The sequence below is a fragment of the Chlorocebus sabaeus genome, chromosome X, assembly GCF_047675955.1.
Source record: "Chlorocebus sabaeus isolate Y175 chromosome X, mChlSab1.0.hap1, whole genome shotgun sequence".
NCBI classification, from domain to species: Eukaryota; Metazoa; Chordata; class Mammalia; order Primates; family Cercopithecidae; genus Chlorocebus; species Chlorocebus sabaeus.
The window spans coordinates 78,386,628-78,398,677 of NC_132933.1; positions in this window are offsets into that span (position 1 = coordinate 78,386,628).

A 12,050-nucleotide genomic window follows, 5' to 3' on the forward strand; every position below is an offset into this window, starting at 1 on the left:
AGAGTGTTTGCAGGGTTCCAGTGGCTTCCAGGGAGGCTGTTACTGAAAGTATTTAAAGGCACGGGTATTGGCTACAGCAGCCTGGGGTGAGGGATAACACTTGAGACAAATGATATACAGACCTAGAAGCTTGGGAAAGAAGAGATTGGGACAGAAGATGTGTATGGGAAGAAGAATTTTTAAATGCTCCTGTGTACACCAGGGAATCATTAAAGCCACATGCACTCCCAGGGGAGGACACATGCTTGAAAAGACCGGAGAAGAACCTAAGCTTTCACCTCAGGCAGGCCTTCAGGCTCCACATATGTAGGAAGGGAAAGCTGAGGCAGAGTTAGGGCCAATATGTAGAGATTGGGATAGTACTCTTCCCTTTCTTGTTTTTTTGGTTTTTCTTTTTAAATTTTTATTTCAATAGTTTTGGGGCAATGGGTAGTTTTTGGTTACATGGAGAAGTTCTTTAGTGGTGATTTCTGAGATTTTTGTGCACCCATCACCCAAGCAGTGTACACTGTTTACAATGTGTGTAGTCTTTTATCCTTCACCCTACCTCCACCATTCCCCTAGTCCCCACAGTCCATTATATCATTCTTATGCCTTTGCATCCTCATAGTTTAGTGAGAACATACAATATTTGGTTTTCCATTCCTGAGTTACTTCACTTAAAATAATGGTCTCCAACTCCATCCATGTTGCTGCAAATGCCACTATTTCATTTCTTTTTATAGCTAAGTAATATTCCATGGTGTATATATACCACATTTTCTTTATCAACTTGTTAGTTGATGGGCATTTAGGTTGGTTCCATATTTTTGCAACTGCAAATTGTGCTGCTATAAACATGTGTGTGCAAGTGTCTTTTCCATACAATGACTTCGTTTCCTGTGGATAGATACCCAGTAATGGGATTGATGGATCAAATGGTAGTTCTGCTTTTAGCTCCTTAAGGAATCTCTGCACTGTTTTTCATAGTGGTTGTACTAGTTTACATTCCCACCAGCATTGCGAAAGTGTTCCCTTTTCACTACATCCACACCAACATCTATTTATTTTATTTTAAAATTATGACCATTCTTGCAGGAGTAAGGTGATATCACATTGTGGTTTTAATTTGCATTTCTCTGATAGTGATGTTGAGCATTTTTCATATGTTTGTTGGCCATTTGCATATTTTCTGTTGAGAATTGTCTATTCATGTCCTTGCCTACTTTTTGATGGGGTTGTTTTTTCCTTGCTGATTTGAGTTCCTTGCAGATTCTGGATGTTAATCTTTTGTCAGATACATAGTTTGCGAATATTTTCTCCTACTCTATGGGTTGTCTGTTTACTGATAATTTCTTTTGTTGTGCAGAAGCTTTTTAGTTTAATTAGATTCCATTTATTTATCTTTGTTTTTGTTACATTTGCTATTGGGTTCTTGGTCATGAATTCTTTGTCTAAGCCAATGTCTAGAAGAGTTTTTCCGATGTTATCTTCTAGAATTTTTATGGTTTTAGGTCTTAGATTTAAGTCTTCGATCCACCTTGAGTTGATTTTTGTATAAGGTGAGAGATGAGGACCCAGTTTCATTCTTCTACATGTGGTTTGTAGAACCATTTGTTGAATAGGATTGTTTTTCTTTTCTTTTCTTTTCTTTTTTTTTTTTTTTTTTTCATTTCTTAGCCTAGGCATTTAAGGGAACTCTGTCAAAACACCAGCCAAACAGTAGGCTACTAGAACAAAGAACTCAGTGGTCACATACAACAAAAAATACTAAAGTAGTTTGGGAAAGTCACTAAAGAAGCATACAATGACAGCCCACAATAGCCAACAGAGACAAACCTTGGGGAGGGATAAGAATCTGGTTTCCAGAGTTGTCATTTTATAATACCCAAAATGTCCAGTTTTCAAAAAAAAAAAGAAGCATGCAAAGAAACAAAAGAGAAATTAATAGAAAATGTCCATGAAGAAGCATACACATTGGACTTACTAGACAAAGACTTTATTTATTTTTTTGCACTTTAACCATAATAATTTCATTTATATTTTAAAAAACCCTGAAGGTAAAATCTAAAAGAGTAACATTTCTTCCTTCTGTTGGATGTATATACAAAATTTTATAGGACTGTGTAAACTTTGACATATTTTAAGTTTATAAAACAAATAAAATAGAAAATTTACCCAAATCCAACTTACTACACAGTTCAACTTCTATAGTACTAATAGTGCTGGAAATCTACACACCCAATGCTGAAACTGATATGTTCCACTGGACCTTGAAGACAGAGAGCCTCACCAATGCCGCACAAAATGCAAGGTAGCTTTTCCTTTTGGTCATGCATACTGTCGTGGTAGAAACTCCAGCACACTCCCAATTTTATGGCCTCAGTCTCCCTAAGCAAATGCCACTTTGTAATGATATTTTCTTTCTTTAGTCATCAGCTTGTGCCCTAGTGTAGTTGAAGTTTATGGGGCATACATGTATGTGATGGATGCAATTTGATTATAATATAGTATTTTACATGTAAATGGCCATAGTATGTTTGAAATGTAAGTGTGGGAATGGCTATAGCCATATGATTTTATGTTTTTTTTATTTTTAAGTAGACAAAGATTTTAGACCTACATTCTTAATATGCTCAAAGAGATCAAGGAAACCACGGACAAAGAACTGAAAGAAATCAGGAGAATGATTTCTTAACAAATAGAAACCGTTGATAAAGAGAGAGAAATTATAAAAAGAAACCAAATAGAATTTGTGAATCTAAAAAATACAAATTGGCCAGGCATGGTTGCTCACGCCTATAATTCCAGCACTTTGGGAGGCTGAGGCAGGCAGATTGCTTGAGCCCAGGAGTTTGAGACCAGCCTGGGCAACATGACAAAACCCTGTCTCTACAAAAATTACAAAAAATTAGCCAGGCATGGTGGCACACACCTGTAGTCCCAGTTACCCAGGAGGCTGAGGTGGGAGAATCACCTGAACTTGGTAAGTCAAGGCTGCAGTGAGCCATGATCATGTCACTGCACTCCAGCCTGGGTAATAAAGTGAGACCTTGTCTCAAAAAAAAAAAAAAAAAAACCAGGCTGAGCAAGGTGCCTCATACCTGTAATTCCAGCACTTTGGGAGGCTGAGGAGGGTGGATTGCTTCAGGCCAAGAGTTCGAGACCAGCCTGGCCAACATGGCAAAACTCCATCTCTACTAAAAATACAAAAATTAGCTGGGTGTGGTGTCACACGCCTGTGACCCCAGCTACTTGGGAGGCTGAGACACAAAAATCACTTGAACCTGGGAGGCAGAGGTTGCAGTAAACTGTGATTGTACCACTGCACTCTAGCCTGGGTGACAGAGCAAGACTCTGTCTCAAAAAAAAAAAAAAAAAAAATACAATAACTGTAATGAAAGATTCACTGGAGAGGTTCAACATCAGATTTGAACAGGCAGAAAAATCAGTTAACTTGTTAGGTCAATTGAGATTATCTAGTCTGGAGAGTAGAAAAAAAAGAATGAAGAAAGATAAACAGACCCTAAGGGACATGTCAGATACCTACATATAGCCCAAGAAGAAGGTCCCAGGAAAAGAAGAGAGCAAGAAAGAGGTAGAGAAAATATCTGAAGAAATAATGACCATGAACTTCCCAAATTTGAGGAAAGACATGAGTCTATACATCCAAGAAGCTCAAGAAGTCCAAGAAGGATAAACTCAAAAAAATCTGCACAGACACACATTTTAATAAAACTGTCAAAAGCCAAAGGCAAAGAGACAGTCTTGAAAACACACAAACAAAACAAAGTGAGTCAAAACATAAAAGGGATTTTCCATAATATTAGCAGTCAATTTTTTATCAGAGATCACAGAGGTCAGAAGGCAATTAGATAGCATATTTAAAGTGCTGAAAGAAAAAAAAATCAAAAAAGAATTCTATATCCAGCAAAACTATACTTTAAAAACTAAGAAAAGGCCGGGTGTGGTGGCTCACGCCTGTAATCCCAGCACTTTGGGAGGCCAAGGCAGGCAGACTACTTGAGGCCAGGAGTTTGAGAGCAGCTTGGCCAACATAGAGAAACCCCATCTCTACTAAAAGTACAAAAAAATTAGCCAGGCATGGTGGCACACACCTGTAATCCCAGCTACTCAGGAGCTGAGGCATGAGAATCGTTTGATCCTGGGAGGTGGAAGTTGCAGTGAGCTGAGATTATGCCACTGCACTTCAGTATAGGCCACAGAGTGAGACTCCATCTCAAGAAAAAAAAAAAAATAGAAGAAGAAGGAAGATAAAAATGACTTCCAGTTTCCAGTCCAGTCTGTAAGGAGCTTAGAAGTTATCACTTTGTCTTAATTAAAACAATTAAAAAGTAGGCCAGGCGCAGTGGCTCAAGCCTGTAATCTCAGCACTTAGGGAGGCCAAGGCGGGAGAATCACCTGAGGTCAGGAGTTCGAGACCAACCTGGCCAGCATGGTGAAACCCTGTCTCTACTAAAAAATACAAAAATTAGCCGAGTGTGGTGGCAGGTGCGTTAATTCCAGCTACTTGGGAGGCAGAGGCAGGAGAATCATTTGAACCTGGGTGGCGGAGGTTGCAGTGAGCTGAGATCGAGCCATTACACTCAAGTCTAGGGGACAAGAGCTTTGATTTTCTTCAGCTTGAATGTTAAATGCCTACATGTAGATTTTTGGGCATTTATCTGGCTTGGTATTCTCTGAGTTTCCTAGGGTGGAGTTTGTTATCTTACATTAATTTGGGGGAATGTTTAGTCACTATTGCTTCAGATATTTCTCCTGTTTCTTTCTCTCGTTCTCTTCCTTTTTGTATCCTCATTATGCATATGTACACCCTTTATAGTTGTCCCACAGTCCTTAGGTATTCTGTTCTGTGTTTTTTTTCATTATTTTTTCTTTTTGTTTTTCAGTTTGGGAAATTTCTATTACCATATCCTCAAGCTCACAGATTCCTCAGTCATGTCCAGTCTACTACTGAGCTCAGACTGAGGCTGAGAAGCTGAGAAACAAACAAATAAAAAACTATTAAAAAGTAGAACAAACTAAAAACCAACAATTCTTAGGTTCCTCAGAGAATTGAGGTCATGGGGCAAAATGCTGCCCCCAAATTGGAAAGACTGACAGATACAAATTACAGAAACCCTCACACTGAAACCTTCGTGTGAACCAGCACCCATGGGTAGAAAATGCTAAACTTTAATTGGTGAATTGCTGGAGGTTCAGTGAGAAAATTCAATGAGAATTTTTAATTCTCAAACTTGTCCACATTGAGACCCCAGTTTAGGGGGACCCTACACTTTCACTAGTCTTACCTCAAGGAGCCTTACCAAAGTCTCACAGTTAAAACTGAAGAAAAATCTCCATCTGATTCCTATAGGGGAAGGATGAAAATAGCCATTTTGAAATATGCCCAGAATATTCTGTTCTTCATAACAAGTCCTGCCTTCAAGAGAAAATATTTCAGCGGAATATAACCTACTAAAATTTTGTAAGAGCCTGACTAGCCTGGGGAGAGAGAAATACCCAACACCATAACCCTTTGGGCTTTCTGACCTGCAGAGGGAAGGAAAAACCTGAAAAGCATTTGGGAAAGTCACAGTCCAGGGGAAGAATTTCACTGAAAGACTGAGATATAATCATAGGTCCACAGAATGATTCACCTCTCCCCACATCTTACCACCACATCACTCAAGGGCTATTTACACACAATTTTTTTTACAGAGTACATCATCTCCAGCTCTCAATAAAAAATTATGTCATACTAAAAGGCAAAAGTCCCTGCAGTTTAAAGATACAGAGCAAGCATCAGAACCAGACTCAGATATGAAATTTTAAAATAACTATAATTAATACGCTAAGGGCTCTAATGGAAAAAGTAAACATGCAAAAACAGATGAGTAATGTAACCAAAGATTAAAATCTAGAAATGAATAAAAAAGGAATGCTAGAAACAAAAAAATACTATAATAGAAGTGAATAATGCATTTGATGGGTTCAGTAGTAGACTGGACATGACTGAGGAATCTGTGAACTTGAGGATATGGTAATAGAAATTTCCCAAACTGAAAAACAAAGAGAAAAAATAACGAAAAACAACACAGAACAGAATACCTAAGGACTGTGGGACAACTATAAAGGGTGTACATATGCATAATGAGGATACAAAAAGGAAGAGAAAGAGAGAAAGAAACAGGAGAAATATCTGAAGCAATAGTGACTAAACATTCCCCCAAATTAATGTAAGATAACAAACTCCACCCTAGGAAACTTAGAGAATACCAAGCCAGATAAATGCCCAAAAATCTACATGTAGGCATTTAACATTCAAACTGCAGAAAATCAAAGACCGAAAAATGTTTTTGAAAGAATCTTTACCCATAGGAGAACAAGGATACGAATTACATTAGATTTGGCCGGGTGCGGTGGCTCACGCCTGTAATCCCAGCCCTTTGGGAGGCAGAGGCAGGTGGATCACGAGGTCAGGAGATCGAGACCTTCCTGGCTAACACGGTGAAACCCTGTCTCTACTAAAAATACAAAAAATTATCCGGGCGTCGTGGTGGGCGCCTGTAGTCCCAGCTACTCGGGAGGCTGAGGCAGGAGAATGGCATGAATCCGGGAGGCAGAGCTTGCGGTGAGCCGAGATCTCGCCACTGCTCTCCAGCCTGGGTGACAGAGCGAGACTCAGTCTCAAAAAAAAAAAAAAAAAGAATTACATTAGATTTTTCTTCAGAAACCATGCAAGAACAGAGTAGGACGAAATATTTAAAATGCTGGGAAAAAACCATCAACCTCAAATTCTGTATCCAATAAAACTATTCTTCATAACTGAAAAAGAAATAAAGACTTTCTCAGAAAAACAAAAATTGAGGGAATTTGTTGCTGGTAAACCTTCCTTAGAAGAAAAGAAACTCGGAAAGAACAAAAATTATATAGGTTATAAATTTGGATCTAGATAAACAAAGGAAGAACATTAGCGAGGGAATAAGTGATGTTAAAATAAAAACTTTTCTTTTTCTCATTCTTAATTGATCTAACAAAAACTGTTCACAATAATAGCAAAAATGTTCACAATGTTTATTCTTTATGCATAAGTGAAACGAATGACAACAATGATACAAGGGATGGGGGGAAGAATTAGGAATCCTTTTTATAAGGTACTTACACTACCCATGAAGTGGTATATTATTTGAATGAGGACTTGGATTAGTTGTAAATGTATATTGTAAACTGTAGGGTAACCATTAAAATGTTTTTTAAAAAGAAATATAATTGATATGCTAAGAAAGGAGCAAAAATGGAATAGTATAAAATGCTCAGTTAAAACTATCAAAGGCAGAAAAAGACTGGAAGACAAAAATAGAAACAAAGAACAAGGGTAAAAAACTAAAAATAGTAACAAATATCATAAATATTAATCCAGCTATATAGTAATAGTCACTTTAATCATCACAACAGCCAGGTGCAGTAACATGTGCCTGCAGTCCCAGCTACTTGGGAGGCTGAGGCAGGAGGATCCCTTGAGCCCAGGAGTTCTGATCTATAGTGTGCACGGTGATTGAATGTCTGCACTAAGTTTGCTATCAATATGGTGACCTCCCAGGAGTAGGGGACCACCAGATTGCCTAAGGAGGGATGAAACGACCCGGGTTGGAAATGGAGGAGGTCAAAACTTCTGTGCTGATCAGTACTGGGATTGTACCTGTGAACAGCCAATGCACTCCAGCCTGGGCAACATAGCAAGACCCCATCTCTTAAATAAATAAATAGGCAAATAAATAAACAAATACCATCACAACAATGAGACTTGGAGTGGACAAAGAAAAACGAGACCCAACTATATGTTGTTTACAAGAAATCCACCTGAAACATAAAGACAGACAAATTAAATGTAAAGGAATAAAGAAATATATATCATGCTAAAATTAATAAAAAGAAATCTGGGATATCTACATTAATTTCAGACACAGCCAACTTCAAACCAAGGGACAAGGGACATTGTCAGGAATAATGAGAGGCATTACAGCATGATGAAGGGTGATAAAGGGTGATAAAGGGGTCAATTCTCCAAGAAGAAATAACAGTCCTTGATGTGTATGTGCCTAATAGCAGAGCACCAAAATATGTGAGTCAAAAACTGATGGAACTGCAAGGTGAAATAGATGATCTACTATTATAGTTACAGACTTTAACATCCCTCGATCAGTAATAGACTGATCCAGCAGGTCAAAAATCAATAAGGACGTAGTTGAACCAAGAGCATCATCAAATAGGTGTAATTGACATCTACAGACTACTTCATTCAACAACAGCAAGATACACATTCTTTTCAAGCTCACATGGAACATTAATTGCAGCAGACAATATTTTTTGGGAGGCTGTTGTGGGCAAATCACCTGAAATCAGGAGTTCGAGACCAGCCTGGCCAACATGGTGAAACCCCGTCCCTACTGAAGATACAAAAAAATCAGCCAGGCATGGTGGTGAGCACCTGTAATCCCAGCTACTCAGGAGGCTGAGGCACGAGAATTGCTTGAACCTGGGAGGCGGAGGCTGTAGTGAACCGACATCACGCCACTGCACTCCAGCCTGGGCAACAAAGTGAGACTCCATCTCAATAAATAAATAAATAAATAAATAAATAAATAAATATGGTTCATCACATAAATAGAACTAAAGACAAAAACCACATGATTATTTCAATAGATTCAATAGATACAGAACTGAAAAGGCTTTTGATAAAATTCAACACCCTTTCATGTTAAAAACTCTGAACAAACTAGGTATTGAAGTGACATACCTCAAAATAAGAGTCATCTATGACAGACCAACAGCCAAGATCACACTGAAAGGGCAAAAGCTGGAAGCATCCCCCTTGAAAACTGGCACAAGACAAGGATGCTCTCTCCCACCACTCCTATTTAACATAGTGTTGGAAGTCTTGGCTAGGGCAATCAGGCAAGAGAAAGAAATAAAGAGCACCCAAATAGGAAGAGATGAAGTCAAACTATCCCTGTTTGCAGATAACATGATTCTATATCTTGAAAAAGTCCCATAGTCTTGGCCCAAAAGCTCCTTACATTGATTAACAACTTCAGCAAAGTCTTGGGATACAAAGTTAATGTGCAAAATTCACTAACACTCCTATACACCAACAACAGTCAAGCCAAGAGCCAAGTCAGGAATGTATTCCCACTCACAATTGCCACAAAAAGAATAAAATACCTAGGAATACAGCTAACCAGGGAGGTGAAAAATCTCTACGAAGAGAACGACAAAACACCGCTCAAAGAAATCAGAGATGACACAAACAAATGGAAAAACATTCCATACTCATGGATAGGAAGAATCAATATCGCTAAAATGGTCATACTGCCCAAAGCAATTTATAGATTCAATGCTATTCCTGTTAAACTACCAATGACATTCACCACAGTACTAGAAAAATTATTTTAAAATTCATATGGGTTGGGCAAGGTGGCTCACACCTGTAATCCCAGCACTTTGGGACTCTGAGGTGGGCAGATCACCTGAGGTCAGGAGTTTGAGACCAGCCGGGCCAACGTGGTGAAACCCCATCTCTACTAAAAATACAAAAATTACCTGGGCATGGTGGCAGGTGTCTGTAATCCCAGCTACTCATGAGGCTGCGGCAGGAGAATCGCTTTAACCCAGGAGGCGAAGGTTGCAGTGAGCCGAGATTGCACCATTGCACTACAGCCTGGGTGACAAGAGTGAAACTCCATCTCAAAACAACAACAACAACAACAAAAAATTCATGTGGAATCAAAAAAGAGACCAAATAGCCAAGGTAATCCTAAGCAAAAAGAACAAAGCTGGAGGCATCATGCTACCCAACTTTAAGCTATAATACAGGGCTATGGTAAGCAAAATAGCATGGTACTGGTACAAAAACAGACACATAGACTAATGGGACAGAATAGAGAACCCAGAAATGAGGCCACATAGCTGCAACTATCTGATCTTTGACAAAGCTGACAAAAACAAGCAATGGACCAGCCTGAGCAACATGACAATACCCCATCTCTACAAAAATTCAAAACTTAGTTGGGCATGGTGGCACACAGCTACTCAGGAGGTTGAGGCAGGAGTACTGCTTGTGCCTGGGAGGTCAAGCCTGCAGCGAGCCATGATTGCACCACTGCACTCCAGCCTGGGCTACAGAATAAAACCCTGCCTCAGAAAAAAAAAAATTAAAATTCAATTAAAATTTAAAAACGAGCAATGGGGCAAGGATTCCCTAGTCAATAAATGGTGCTGGTATAACTGCCTAACAATATTCAGAAGATTGAAACTGGACCACTTCCTTACACCATATACAAAAATTAACTCAAGAGGGATTAAAGACTTAAAAGCCAAAACTATAAAAACCCTAGAAGACAACCTAGGCAATAGCATTCTGGACATAGGAACAGGCAAAGATTTCATGATGAAGACGCCAAAAGCAACTGCAACAAAAGGAAAAATTGACAAATGGGATCTAATTAAACTAAAGAATTTCTGCACAGCCAAGGAAACTATCAACAGAGTAAATAGACAACCTACAGAATGGGAGAAAATTTTTGCAAACTATGCAGCTGACAAAGATCTAATATCCAGCATCTATAAGGAACTTAAACAAATTTACAAGGAAAAAATAAACAGCCCCATTAAAAAGTGGGCAAAGGACATGAACAGACACTTTTGGAAAGAAGACATACGTATGACCTACAAGCATATGAAGAAAAGCTCAACATCACTGATCATTAGAGAAATGCAAATCAAAACCACAATGAGATACCACCTTACACCAGTGAGAATGGCTATTATTAATATTATTATTATTATTATTATTTTGAGATGGAGTCTCACTCTGTTGCCCAGGCTGGAGTGCAGTGGTGCCATCTCGGCTCGCTGCAAGCTCCACCTCCTGAGTTCACAACATTCTCCTGCCTCAGCCTCCCGAGTAGCTGGGACTACAGGCGCCCACCACCACGCCCAGCTAATTTTTTGTATTTTTAGTAGAAACAGGGTTTCACCGTGTTAGCCAGGATGGTCTCAATCTCCTGACCTCGTGATCTGCCCACCTTGGCCTCCCAAAGTGCTGGGATTACAGGCGTGAGCTACCGCACCTGACCATTATTATTATTATTATTATTATGAGATGGAGTCTCACTCTGTCACCCAGGCTGGAGTGTTGTGGCATGACTTCAGCTCACTGCAACTTCTGCTTCCCAGGTTCAAGTGATTCTCCTGCCTCAACCTCCTGAGTAGCTGGGATTACAGGTGCCTGCCACCACACCAGGCTAATTTTTATTTTTATGCTTTTTGAGACAGAGTTTCTCTCTTGTTGCCCAGGCTGGAGTACAATGTCATGATCTCAGCTCACCACAACCTCCACCTCCCAGGTTCAAGGGATTCTCCTGCCTCAGCCTCCCAAGTAGCTGGGATTACAGGCATGTGGCACCACGCCCAGCTAATTTTTTGTATTTTTAGTAGAGATGGGGTTTCTCCATGTTGGTCAGGCTGGTCTCGAACTCCCGACCTCAGGTGATGCACCCGCCTTGGCCTCCCAAAGTGCTGAGATTACAGGCGTGAGCCACCACACCTGGCCAATTTTTATATTTTTAGTAGAGTCGGGGTTTCACCGTGTTGACCAGGCTGGTCTTGACCTCCTGATCTCAAGTGATCTGCCTTCCTCAGGCTCCCAAAGGATTACAGGTATGAGCCACAATGCCCAGCCCATGGATATTATTAAAAAGTCAAAAAATAATAATAACTGATTCTGGTGAGGTTGCAGAGATAAAGGAATGCTTATACACCATTGGTGGGAGTGTAAATTAGTTCAACCATTGTGGAAAACAGTGTGGTTTTTCCTCAAAGACCTAAAGACAGAACTACCATTTGACCTAACAATCCCATCACTGGGTATATACCCAAAGGGATATAAATCATTCTATCATAAAGACACATGCATGTGTATGTACACTGCAGCACCATTCACAAGACCAAAGACATGGAATCAACCTAAATGCCTATCAATGGCAGACTGGATTAAGAAAATGTGGTAC